The sequence below is a fragment of the Arachis ipaensis genome, chromosome B07 (assembly GCF_000816755.2).
Source record: "Arachis ipaensis cultivar K30076 chromosome B07, Araip1.1, whole genome shotgun sequence".
NCBI lineage: Eukaryota > Viridiplantae > Streptophyta > Magnoliopsida > Fabales > Fabaceae > Arachis > Arachis ipaensis.
The window spans coordinates 100,620,638-100,633,536 of record NC_029791.2 but is presented as its reverse complement, the minus strand read 5'-3'; the positions used below and the strand labels follow the sequence as shown (position 1 = coordinate 100,633,536).

Sequence of the window (12,899 nt, the reverse complement as noted above, 5' to 3'; positions counted from 1 at the left end):
TAATTTTCATGGGCCCTACCAAATATCTTCGACCCCACCATGACAATTTTGTTAGTTCCTCATTTTTTTGAAAAATAAAATCACAAAATCTCTTGGTAGTCTTATCAAATCTTGTTGGAAGAAGCATGTTGTCAAATCAAATCTTTCCTTCTAACTAATCCCTTGATTCAAGGAAACTCCTTTTCAGTTTTTTTTAAACTTCCAACCGTGCCCTTAATGGTTAATAACTCCCTCCACTATCTCTCTCCAATCAGCATTTAATGTCCCTCTAACCTCCCTCCACTCACCTCACCATTCGGCCACCTCTCTCTCTCCAACTTCCATCACCATTCATCTTCCTCATAATAAAAAAGAAAACAGCACCAAGGAAGAGTGAAAGAATTCGTCTCTCTCAAAAGCCTTCCACTCCCTAAACACATACACACATACACATTCACTCCACTTCTTCATCTTCTCCTTCACCTCCCACCAAGAAAACTGAATCCATGAGGCGCAAGGTTATAGCCCAGAAATTCTCTGGAAGGAGAAAAAGTGACAAGAACAAGGAACCAAGCATGGAGGAAGAGGAAGAGCAATCTCATACATCACCTCCTCCATCACAACCGAAGAAGTCCACCCCTCATGCGTCTGGGAAAAGCTTTCAGAAAACCAAAGGTTTCGTGCTTCATGAGACCCGGGAACCCGCAAACCTTGGCTCAATGGATTTCAAGAACAAATTTCATAAGCCACATTCTCACTTTGATCCTTCAAGGTTTTCTACATGTGCATTCTATGAATTTCACAAAGAGGTTTTGGAAAAGCGGCATCTATGTCCCTCATACTTGGTGAATCTTGATTCTCTGGCCTCCAAAGGGATTGATTTGCATCCTCTGTTTGACAATCTCAAATGGTCTCCATTGCTCCTCATTCACAAAATAGTTTACCCAGGATTGGTAAGACAGTTTTATGCGAATCTGAGATTGATTGATGGTAGTCTTCACTCCTACGTGAAGCGTGTGCATATTACTCTGAATACTGAGACCATTGGCTCTACCCTTGGTTACACTGATAAAGGGTCGAGGGTTTATATGACTGAAAAATGGGATGCGCACGTTGGGGTCGCATACAAGCAAGTTCTTCATCAAATTTGTGAGAATCTGTCTGGACTAGACGGCACTGTTCCCACTCACAAGGCTCTTGAACCAACCAACTCCCTGCTGCACCGCATCATAACTCACATTCTCACCCCCACAGAGTGGCTCTCATAACAGGGTAACCGTATCTGATTGTCTCATAATATTTGCTCTCGTTACTTCATCTTCCATTTCATTTAGTTATCTCATGATTAGACATATGTGAGAGTCTGTAAAGAGTACAAAAAAGGCTAATTTACCTTATGGAATGTTTCTCATGTGCATCTTTGAGTACTTTAAGGTAGATTTAACAAATGAGGATGTAGAGAACAAAGTCTCTATGATCAAAGGAGGCGGGGCTGTTAAAAAGGGAAAGAAATCTATGGCTTCTGATGATGACTTTGAGAGCCGGCCAGAATCCTCAAAGGCGACCGATTCCCTAAGAGACATTCTCACAGAATTCTCAAACATGTCTGATCTCATGGTTCAATTTCACAAGTCTGCTCGCAAACTTGCATATGAAAATGAGTCGGCCTGGAAGAAATGCCAAGAAAGGGTCGGTCTAATGCTGGAAAGCCTTGATGATGAAGTTGGTAGTGAAGCAGGGGCTGAGGGATCTGATTTTAATCTTTCTGATGATTAAACTTATGTTTACTGTTTGATATTGGCACACTTAGGCTCAATTTGGTACTTTGTTTTGGCTTATTTCTGTTGGAACAATAACTCTGTGATACTTTGTAGACTCTTTTGGATTATATTTTGCATATTATGCTTCCATGTTATATCTTCTTGCAGGTGTCCCTTTGATGACAAAAGGGGGAGAAAGTGCTGAAAATTGAAATGAAAAACAGGGATGAACAAAGAAAACAGGGGATGAAATTTTCGTTTGAAAATTCATGATCACCCTTGTTAAAAGGATACATCTGATAAAGGATGTTGATATTTTTGATATTGCATGTTGATATTTTTGATATTGCATATTGATATTTTTGATATTGCATTTGTTTCACTGTGATTATTGCTGCTTGAAATGCATTTGGCATTTAGTTTGTGAGGTTTGGCAATACATTTGTTTTGATTACATAAATGCTTGGTTGTTAATGAATATGCATACTCTGATTCATCTTGGTTAACATGCTTGATATCTTTTTGGCAGTTCCTTTAAACTGTGTAAAATATAATAGCTGCCAGGTTTGATGTGATCATGTGTGTTTCAAAAATATTTTCCTTACCACAATAATATTGCTCTAATATCTTGACTGGAAAATATTTGAAAATATTTTGAAAAATATTTTTTTGTACTCAATAGATATGTGTAATGGTTGAGCAGAAAATCAATTTATTGATAACAAAAGAGTTTTGATTATCATCCAATTCTGCTCATAAATCAAGTATTTAGCATCATGTAATGAATATGCTAAATAACATTGTTATTTGAGGCTTGATTAAATTGTTACAGGTTAGTGCTTCCCTTGGTAAAAACAACATATATTAAGGGGGAGCTATGTAACAATTAGAAAGGGAAAAAAATTCAAATTCAAAGGGAGTACTTTATACTCAAATCTTTAAATTTCTTTCCATTTCAATTTTAATAATGTTTGTCATCAAGGGGGAGATTGATGAGTTTGGAAAACTCTAAACTAATATTTGTGATGACTAAACATTATTAATGTTATTAATTGCAAGAATATTAAATCATATGTGTTGAATGAATTAATTTTTGCAATGCGAGTTTTATTTGGGCCGAAACATAAAAGAAATATTGCAAGCCCAAATCAAAACCAACATTCAGCCTAGGTGTATGTTTCCTATAATATGTGGCTGAAGCAATTTGTGATTAATTGGGCCAGAACTCAAACATTGCCATAAGCCCAATCAGTTTGGATGAATCAAAATTTTATTGGGCCAGATTAAATGTTGTTGCTACTAAGCCCAATTTTAATTTTGATGAATGTTCCTCATGCTTGATCCGAAATCAAGTGAAGAAGAAAGAGAAAAATTGCTTCCAACGGATCCAAGAATTTTACCATGTGATGGATTCCAAATTTCATTAAATTGTCATTTATTGCATGGGAAATATGAGAGAGAAATTTAAAGTTGAGTTGATTGATTGTCATAGTACTGCATGCTACCAATAGCAAAGAAAGGGAAGTAAATTAATTCACTTTAGTTTATTTGTTCAAAAACACTTGATTGCTTCTCTTTCTACATCTTCTATTCTCTCATCTCTCTCCTCTTTTCGGACAATACCCAGGAAACAATGGAAGCAAAACTTAGCTACCGAATTGAAGGAAGAGCAAGCTACAAGACCATCTCAATGATGGCAAGAAAACATAAAAAATGTAGTGGCTAAGATCTGCAACGATGAAAGGAAAGATATGGTGATTAGATCTTGGCTCCTCCATACCAAAAATGGAGAAGGAGATTCGGCCAGCAGGAAAGAAGATCTTGGAGGAGATGGCTTGTCACTACTTTTGAGTTCACTCATCACAGAAGGTAGCTAGGGTGGCTACGTGAGGAAGGAAGCAAAAGTGGAGCAGAAGAAGTCATCATCATCATGAAGCATCAAGGGCCCGAAATCCATCTTGGAGAGCAAGCCAAGGATGGAGAGCTTGGATTGATGAAGAGTGATGACCAAGGAAGGACTAAAGGTAATTGCATGTTGGTTATTGCATGGATTATCTCTTCTTTCTCTCTGGCCGAACCGGTTTTGTTATTGGAGAAGAAGAAGTTGGCTTGGTTTTTGGCTTCAAAAGTGGAGGCTTTCCTCTTCTATAAAAAGGGAGAACAACCACTGTTTGGAGCAAGGAGAAAGTTTGAGAGTGCAAGGCACAGAATTCTCAAAGCTACCTGAGCTAACAATTTTTTCTTCTCCTTCAATGTATTCTTTTTGTAATTTTTCTGTTTAATTTTGTTATGTCTTGAGTCTCATGGAAAAAGGCAAACAGTGAGGTTTGTATGAAAAAGCCATAGAGCGGAAAAAGGCAGAGAGTGTAAAATTAAAAGAAAAAGCCATAGATGTCCTTAGAGTTCCTTTGTTCATCTATGTTGTGTTTCATGATTCTGTGGGAATCCCCTTGTAAGTTGGGTTAGCACTTTATAGATTGTAATCAGGAAGATTATAGTGAAATTCCATCATGTTTGTGATGGAGACTGGATGTAGGCTGCACTGCACTTAGCAGCTGAACCAGGATATATCTGGGTGTAATTTTCTCTCTTCTCTACTCCATTTCTGTTTCTACTGCACAGGAGCAAAAACAAAAAATATCTCGTGTCAAGTGACGAGACAAAAAGAAAAGTCTCGTGGCTAGTGACGAGATAAAAAGACAAAAAGTTTCCAAAGTTGGTTTCAAAAGTCAGCAAGTATTATCAAGCAAAAAGGGGGCTAAGATTCAACCCCCTTCTCTTAGCCACTGATAACCATCAACATTTATACACTTTTAATGACGATACTAAAGAGTGTGATGATATAATTTAAGAAAAAAGTCTAAGTAACTAATATTCATTTGAGCCAACATTTTAACAAACCGATCAACTTTATAACAAAACGTTGAAGCAAAGAAATTTAAAATTATTAAAAAGTGCCTCCAAAATTTGATATAAAAAGTATCTAAAATCTCAAAAATAGAACATTCAAATTTAACAAAAAAAACTTTTAAAATCATTGAAAAAAGAAAACATTCAAAATCGTAAAAAAAAGAATATCTGAAACTTCTAAAATTTAAATATACAAAATCCAAAGATATTATTTGTTATTATTTACTTTTTAATATACATTCCAAAAAAATATCTGAAATCTCTAAACTTTATTTAAACATAAAAAAGGATGCATTCGTTTTTAATAATTTGCTTTTATTTATTTTTAATTGTATCGAAAAAAAATCTAAACTTCTAAGATTTTAATATCTGAAATTCAAATATAAGAAACAACCAAACTAATACCTTCTATTTTAGTTTTTTCTTTACTTGGTTTTGGTTTTCTTTTCTTTTTTTAGTTTATTTGTAACATTGTATGTGTGTTGTTGGTAGTAGATAAAAGATAATGAAAAAATAAAAAAGTGGTGATAGCTAGAAGATCACTTGCTCAAAATATTTATCATATTTTATATGAATCCTTTTTCATGTATATTTTGTTTGAGATTGATATATATCTATTAGAAAAGAAATTGTAATAAACATATGAATGATCCATTAATAGCAAAGAAGTTAAGATACCGGCAAGTTCCAACAAATCTAATATTATTCCCGGCCATTAATTCCTATTCAAAAGAGTAGTGCTCATTAATCATTTAGAATAAATTATCAATTTTGTCCCCAAATTATCAGAATGTTGATAAAAATAATCTCTATTTTTGTTAATGACAAAAATACTCTCAAATATTAATAAACGCTATAAAAATATTCAACCGTAAAAAAAGTCTACTTTATTAATAGAATTGATTGAGATGTCAAACGAATTTGCCAATGTGACATCCGTTACATGTAATCCCATTAGTTTTTCCATTTCTAATTCACTCCTAATTTTAAAATCTTGATTTTTCTAGATTCCCAAATCATCAAGCGTTAGAATCAATCATCAATCAGTAAGAAAACTACAAGACACCATTGTATCAAAGCAACCAAGCAGCATCACTGCTAGTGCCATCATTAAGGAGAAGGTAGCATCATCGCCAGTATCTTATTAAGAACAGGAACTAACAAAGAGACATTACAATATTTCTTAGCTATTGCAACATATATTACAAATAACACTCAAAAAGTGTTATCTAAACGAATTAAAAACAATATTTAATATTTATTACATAAAAATAAAACTGTTGCAACTCTTTTTTAACAACAGATTATAAATGTTCCTTTTGATTAATTAAAAGTATAAATAAAAAGTGTTGCTTTTGTAAATTAAATAAGCAACATTTGTGATATTTATATATTACACTTTATAAGTGTTATTCTTAAATTTTTAATAAACTTCTCATTATAAACGTGGCCAAAAATAAATTAAAATTTTTCCTCTAAAATTTTGACCTTTCTTCCAAATATTTTAACAAAAAATACTTTTTCCTTCTTTTAAGTTAACACAAAATACATCTTTATAATTTATATATTATTTACTGATTTAGTGATTTAAATCCTTAGAGTTCAAAACAAAATTGCAATCCCTATTTTCAATTAGAAACCCTAACTCCAACAATTAGAAACGAAGAAAGAAGAAAGGGGGGAGTCCGAGGGAGAAGGGAGATCGGGAAGGGAGGAGGGACCGTGCTGCGTCTTGCCGCCGCATGACGTGGCGAAAATTGGCGAGTCAAGAATTGTTATAAGATATGCGTTGCAAGTATAGTTCTTAACCAACCAGAAATTCGCTTATCAATTTAGAAGGGTGTCACAAAAATTAAAATTAAAATACTGGAAGTATGAATCCCAGGTCGTCTCCCAACGAGTTGCAGAAATGTGTGCTATTTTATTAATCAGATATTTTCAAAATGGTTTGAATTGAATAACAGGAAATTAAATTAGAGAATTTATGTAATTTAAAAAAAAGCCTTGACTGGGAGTAGATTAGCTGGAAGCCCTATTCTTGTTGGAGTACTCTCAAGATTAATTGAAAATTGAAGGTTGTCCTGTTTGGTTATCCCTTACTAGGTAAGGAAAAGTCAAACAAGTTGGAATGCTACTTCTATTCACAAGTTCCAATCCACTCAATTAAAAGGGATTGGTGTCAGTGACTAGAGGGCAATCCAACAATAAACTCAATTACAATTTTTCTTTTTGAGCATTCCAACTCAAGGGTTCCTTTCAATCAACTCCCCATCAAGTTAGGGAACTACTCGCTCATTGTGAATGTAGAATTCATAACATAGGAAAGGAAATTAAAGAAAGACATGATAAATAAAAATCAAAGAAATCAATTGAAAATAAAAGTAATTCTTGTATTAATAAATTCTAAAAATAATTCAATAGTAAAATTGAGTAAATTAAAGGACATGGAAGAGTAAGAGCCAAGTAAAGAAAACGAACTAGAATGACGAAGTCTTGATGAGGTAATAACTTTTCTTAATATCCCAATGCAAAAAGTAATAGAAATAAAATCCTAAGAACTATGAATGTGTACAGAGAAAACCTAGAGGAGGAGTAAAACTAGATCTAAAAACTAAAAATTGTGTAGAATGAATGTTGTTCCCGGTCTCTGCATGTTCTCTGGCTCTAGTATACTTTTCTGGGCCGAAAACTGGGTCAAAACAGGGCCCAAAATCGCCCCCAGCGAATTCTGCAGATTATGCAGATTGCGCACGTCACGCGATCACGTCATTCATGCGGCCGCGTCATTCGGCATTTTGCCCTGCCACGCAAGTGCGTCGTCCATGCCTCCGCGTCACTTGTGCTATTCCAATCCGCGCGATCGCGTGAGCCATGCGGCCGCGTCACTGCGATTTCCTCTCTTTCGCGCGGTCGCGTGAGCCATGTGGCCGCGTCACTTCTCGCTGGTCATCTCCTCAATTTCTTGTGTTCCTTCCATTTTTGCAAGCTTCCTTTCCAATCTCCAACTCATTCATGCCCTATAAAGCCTGAAACACTTAACACACAGATCACAGCATCGAATGGAATAAAGGATAATTAAAATACATAATTAAAAGTCTCTAGGAAGCAAGTTTTCAATCATGTAATGATTTTAGGAAGGAAATATAAATACATGCTAATCATATGAATAAGTGGATAAAGATCATGATAAAATCACACAATTAAACACATTATAAACCATAAAATAGTGGTTTATCACCGCACCACCATCACCAGAGAGAGAGAGAGAGAGAGAGAGAGAGAGAGATCTGGGGAAAGCAGAGGAGAGCGGAGAAGAAGACCGCGCCGGCGCACTGGGCCTCACCGCCGCCGTCGCGTCGTTGTCGAACCGTGGAGAGAGAGAGAGCATTCGCGGAGGGAGCCATGGGAGAGAGTGACGAGCGCAAGCCAGGACTGGGAGGGAGAAGGCACCGTCGTGCATCCTCTTGCCATCGCTGGAGATCTGGTCGTCGCCGCCGAACGTCCTTGAGCCGCGTCGGAAACAGAACTGCGAACGGAAGGGAGCGTGAACCATAGCCACGGACGGAGAAGAAAGAGCGCGCGCGGAGGAGGTGAAGCTGTCGCTGTCACCGTCGCGTGTGGAGTCGCCGCCGCGCCTGGTCTCTGCTGAGCTTCGACCGCCGCCGTTCCTGCCGCCGTCAAGCCTCGGTTAGCACCGCCGATGCTCCTGCCACCATTGTCGTTGAGGAAGCTCACCGGAGTTGTTGGAGGCTGCCGCCGCTCTTTCTGGTTCTATTTTGAGCTGTTGGAGGCTGCCGCCACTCTTCCAGAAATTTAACTCTACTTGAGCCGTCTCTGCTGTAATCCTCACTGCTCACTGCAATCATGTCTCAGGTTAGGGTTTTTTTCCCCTCCATAATCTTAGGAAGCTAATTCTATTCTCAGATTAGGGAAATTGAGGAATGTGTTTAGGATGTATATATGTTCTTTGAGAGGGTCAAGTGTATGTGCTTATTGAATATGCTTTTTCGAGTCGCTAGCATATAATGCTATGCTTTGAGGTTCGAGGCCTAAACATGTTCAGAAACAACTGTATGTACTGTGTATTTTTTCTTTTCTTTCTATTTTCACTTTCATCATCATATATGTACTGTGCTGAATTTTCAGTGTTTTCCCTAGCTTGTGGTTAGTACGGACAACCGCAGAAGCTTTCAGAGTTGCTGATGCTCCTGCCAAGGTTTTCTTCTTCTGATGGAAAAAAATGAGGAGATTCTTCCATTTTGCACACAGATTCTCCAACTCCAGGCTCAGTGGTATTAATTTCTTAAATTCAAGCTAAGTGATATACATATAGTGGTCTAATTTTTTTGGCAATTAACTTAATTGAACATAACTTGCATAAAAAATGTATTGCTTTTGTAATGCCTAATTAGAATCTCCTGAATAGATTCCCAACTGGCCATGTGGTGTGCAATACTTAAATCCTTCAAATAAATTTGTCTTGTGCATATGTAGGAAATTCTTATCGTCATGTAAGGAGCAGATGTAAGTTCAGTGGCACATATATAGTAATTAAACTAATTGTCATTATTCTGATAAATTCCCTCCTAATGAGTGATTTTACTTTTTTTTTAGTTTGCCAAATATTTTAAACCAGTCTCAGACAACTAATTTTTGCTGTACTATAAAGCTTTGGTTCATTTGATTTTGATTATTGGATTGCCACTTCATTCTATTTCAAATAATCAGAATATGTAATAGTATGCAAGTGATACTCCTATTTTGCAGGCCACTATATGCCAGTAGTTTATTAGCGATAATTCGGACTCTTCTAGAACAGTCTCGAATAGATGAAATCAGGATATTAGGCTGCAACACTCTTGTTGATTTTATAGAATGCCAGGTATTTGGTTATTAAACCTTTCTTAGGGTTAACATCACTGTATGATTGGTTTCCGTGGATACTGTGCAGCGATATGCAATCCCTTTGAAAAGTATCTGTGTGGGACTACAAGCTCTATCCTATATGGTACTACTCCTTACTTTGGTTCTTCCTTTGCTTCTGGAAATTGCTTAATTCTCGTTCCATTCCCATAATTCAATATATTTAGGACTGTTCTTAATAAAATACACACAAGAAAATTTATTAAAGATATAGTAGCACACAAAGAAATGCACCCCTTAACTATTTTTTATGAACACAACTCTTTGTGGAGGAGTAGGACATATTTGGGGTGAACTTATGGTTATAAGAGGGAGACATTTAAATCATTTGAGTCAGTTATTCATGCCTGGATACCATTTGGTAGTTCCCTAAGGTCATTTGTACCATCCCATGTTCATACATTTTTCTCTTCCCTATGTTTCCATGGCTAGGTGTGTGTCATGGGTGAGCACTCACATCTTTCCATGGATTTCGATGATGTGAGTATATTTTCCATACTTTGACTCTTGACTATTGCTCAATGATACAAACAGTTATATACGAGAAAGGAATGTTGTCTTAAACATTGTGATTCAGTTTGTTATTTATTTATTTTCTAAACTTCAAACCAAAACTTGGCTATTAAATTTCAAGATTACCTTGGACTCGCTGCAACAGCTTTTGTTTTTTCCCCCTTTAATCAGATGACTTCCTGCCTTGTTTCTTGTTTGGGTGGTTGGCTTATATAATAGATTATATCAGTGACTTTGGAGAATTACATGAATCATCAATCTAACTCCAACAATGTCAAGGAAGATAACCTGAATTCAGAGTTCCTGGACTCAATGATGTATGTTCTATTTTACTCTTTTTTCTCCCCCTATATCATGCACTACAACAGATAGGCTCCTTGCTTTACTCAGCTTTGTTATGGCTGAAGTTGATGAGAAATTCTGGTAATGATAATTTTTCTTCATTGATGAGAAATTATTGTTTAATTAATTATGATCCTATTAAATCACTGCAATGTTTTATTGTTATTGTGTATTTGCTAGCTTAAATCACTTCTTCAGGGAGGAGTAAGAGGTTGATAGATTCAGCAAAATTCAAGAGAGTTTCTTGACAAGTTCTTCAATTCTCAGTATACTTTGAATTCATGTTAGTGGTCAAAACTGTTATACTTAGAACTTTCATGAAAATAAAGCAATTAGTGATGTGTTGTGTGCAGTAGAAATTCTTTTTCTCTCCATTTTTAACATTGATAAATTCCTATCTATAAATTCTTTATGACATATCTTATCAAACTTCATAATTCTAATTAATTGATTAATTAATTAATTATTGCTTTTTCACTTCTCAATGTTCAGGAATTATGAGAAAATCAACCCTCGAATGTGCAGGAATTCTACAACATCACTAAAGATACATACACAAAATCACAGGTAAATTTTAAAAAATAAGTTTTTTTTTTCACTAAGATTTTTTCTCTTTTACTAATTGTCTTTTTGTTTCCTATAGTTTAATTATCAATCTGTTCATCTTAGATCTTTAGTCTTGGCAAAAATCAGTAGATGAAACTAAATTTTATTGTTTTTTTACTTTTTTTTCTGTCTCGTCATTGTAAAGTTTTCAAGAGACAATAATTTGTTATATGTATAGGCAGGTAATTTTTTTCCCTTTCAAGAGACAATAATTTACTACAAGGGTATGTGAATTTCTTATCTGTTAGATAATAATTTTTTAATTAATTGAGTTATTTTATAATTCATGTGGTGATGTGTTATAATATATATATTTTGTTTAGTTACAAATCTGAAATATTGGAGATTCACGCTGTTGCTCTAATTCTGCATGTTCTCTTTGTGCCTGGGAACCCAGGTATGGCTTCCGTTGTTTGTTTGCTTATGTTTTCCCTTTTTTTTCTTTTTTTAAAAAATATTCATCTAACTTTTTGGTTTGTTCTGTTACTGCAGGTGTTATTTTATTCTACAAAGACTTTGTGGAGTTTCTATATAACCAGCTCGAGGGAAATGCCTCTATCACAGGCAAGTAATGACACTTCTCTCTTTATGGTTTATGTTGCACGAATATAAATACGAGTATTGAATACTATACAATGCACATATCTGGTACATAAGTGAGTAAATCTGAAGTATTTATGAAACTCTGATCAACAATTAAGTACTTACTAATTGTGTTTTTCTCTGGTTATATGTTATTTTACAATTTCGCAACTATACTCTAAATTTGGTGGTGAAGTGCTGTTTTTTCAGATCATCAATTAATAGTTTAATACACCATATCTGAAACATTGTCATTACTTTATCTCACACAAATATGGTACGTTCTCTCCCCTGCCTCTTTTCACACTTTAGCTATTTCGATTCAGAATGAAATCCCTAGCCCTATCTTTGGCCAATTTTCAATTTTCAATTTTGATTTCACTTGATCACTAGCTTTTCTGTTCAACTTAATAACTTACTGTTAATGTAGTACATACATTAACTCATTGTTCTTCTCTATGAATTTTCTCAATCAAATCTAAATTTCTCATTGCCCAACCCTAATTGCTCCTCTTTCCCATTTTGTTTACTTTTAAGTCTTTAATCCTTTGAGCGAGAGACGCTGCGAGTACAACATAGATTGTTCAACACAGAATTTACCTATGCTTTTGATCATTGTTTATTGGTAAAGTAGCAGCTTTTGATCATTGTTTATTAATATCATAAAGAAATTTTTATTATAATTTTTCAGTTTTAATGATAAGTTGTTTATTTTTTGTTGTGTATTATTTACAGATTTAGCATATGGGACAAGTTAAGCATGGATATAAAATATGCAAGTAGATTGATATCTTTTTGATAAATATTAATTACTATTTTGTTATGACAATTATTGTTAGACAAGAATTTTATTATTTTGTTGAGAATTATTGATGAACATGTATTTGAAATACTAATTGAATTTTTTAATATCTATTTTAATTAGAATTTTATTATTAGTTTTGTCTCTTTTATAATTTTTTTCTATTGTGCACAAATTTATTTATTAATTAAAATAATTACACATGTATAAACAAAAAATTTTATTGTAAATTTTAATTTTTTGTATTTTTATTACAAAAATAATTTTTATTTTTATCAAAAAGGCAACTCTTTTATTAGTTGCATATTTTGAATATTAGACAACACTTGTATGGTTGCATATCCAAAAGAAAAAGCAACACTTGTATAGGTTGCATATCCAAAAGAAAAGACAACACTTGTATAGGTTGCATATCCAAAAGAAAAGGCAATACTTTAAAGGGTTGCATATTCAAAACTAATAGGCAACACTTCAAAGGATTG

At 34.5% G+C, this 12,899-nt stretch overlaps 1 long non-coding RNA gene across 1 annotated transcript; it reads left to right on the top strand.

The window, feature by feature from the left end:
• On the top strand, window positions 10,845-11,597 carry LOC110264693. The gene is made up of 3 exons (XR_002350865.1): window positions 10,845-10,994; window positions 11,357-11,430; window positions 11,526-11,597. It is a non-coding gene; the product is annotated as an uncharacterized LOC110264693 (long non-coding RNA).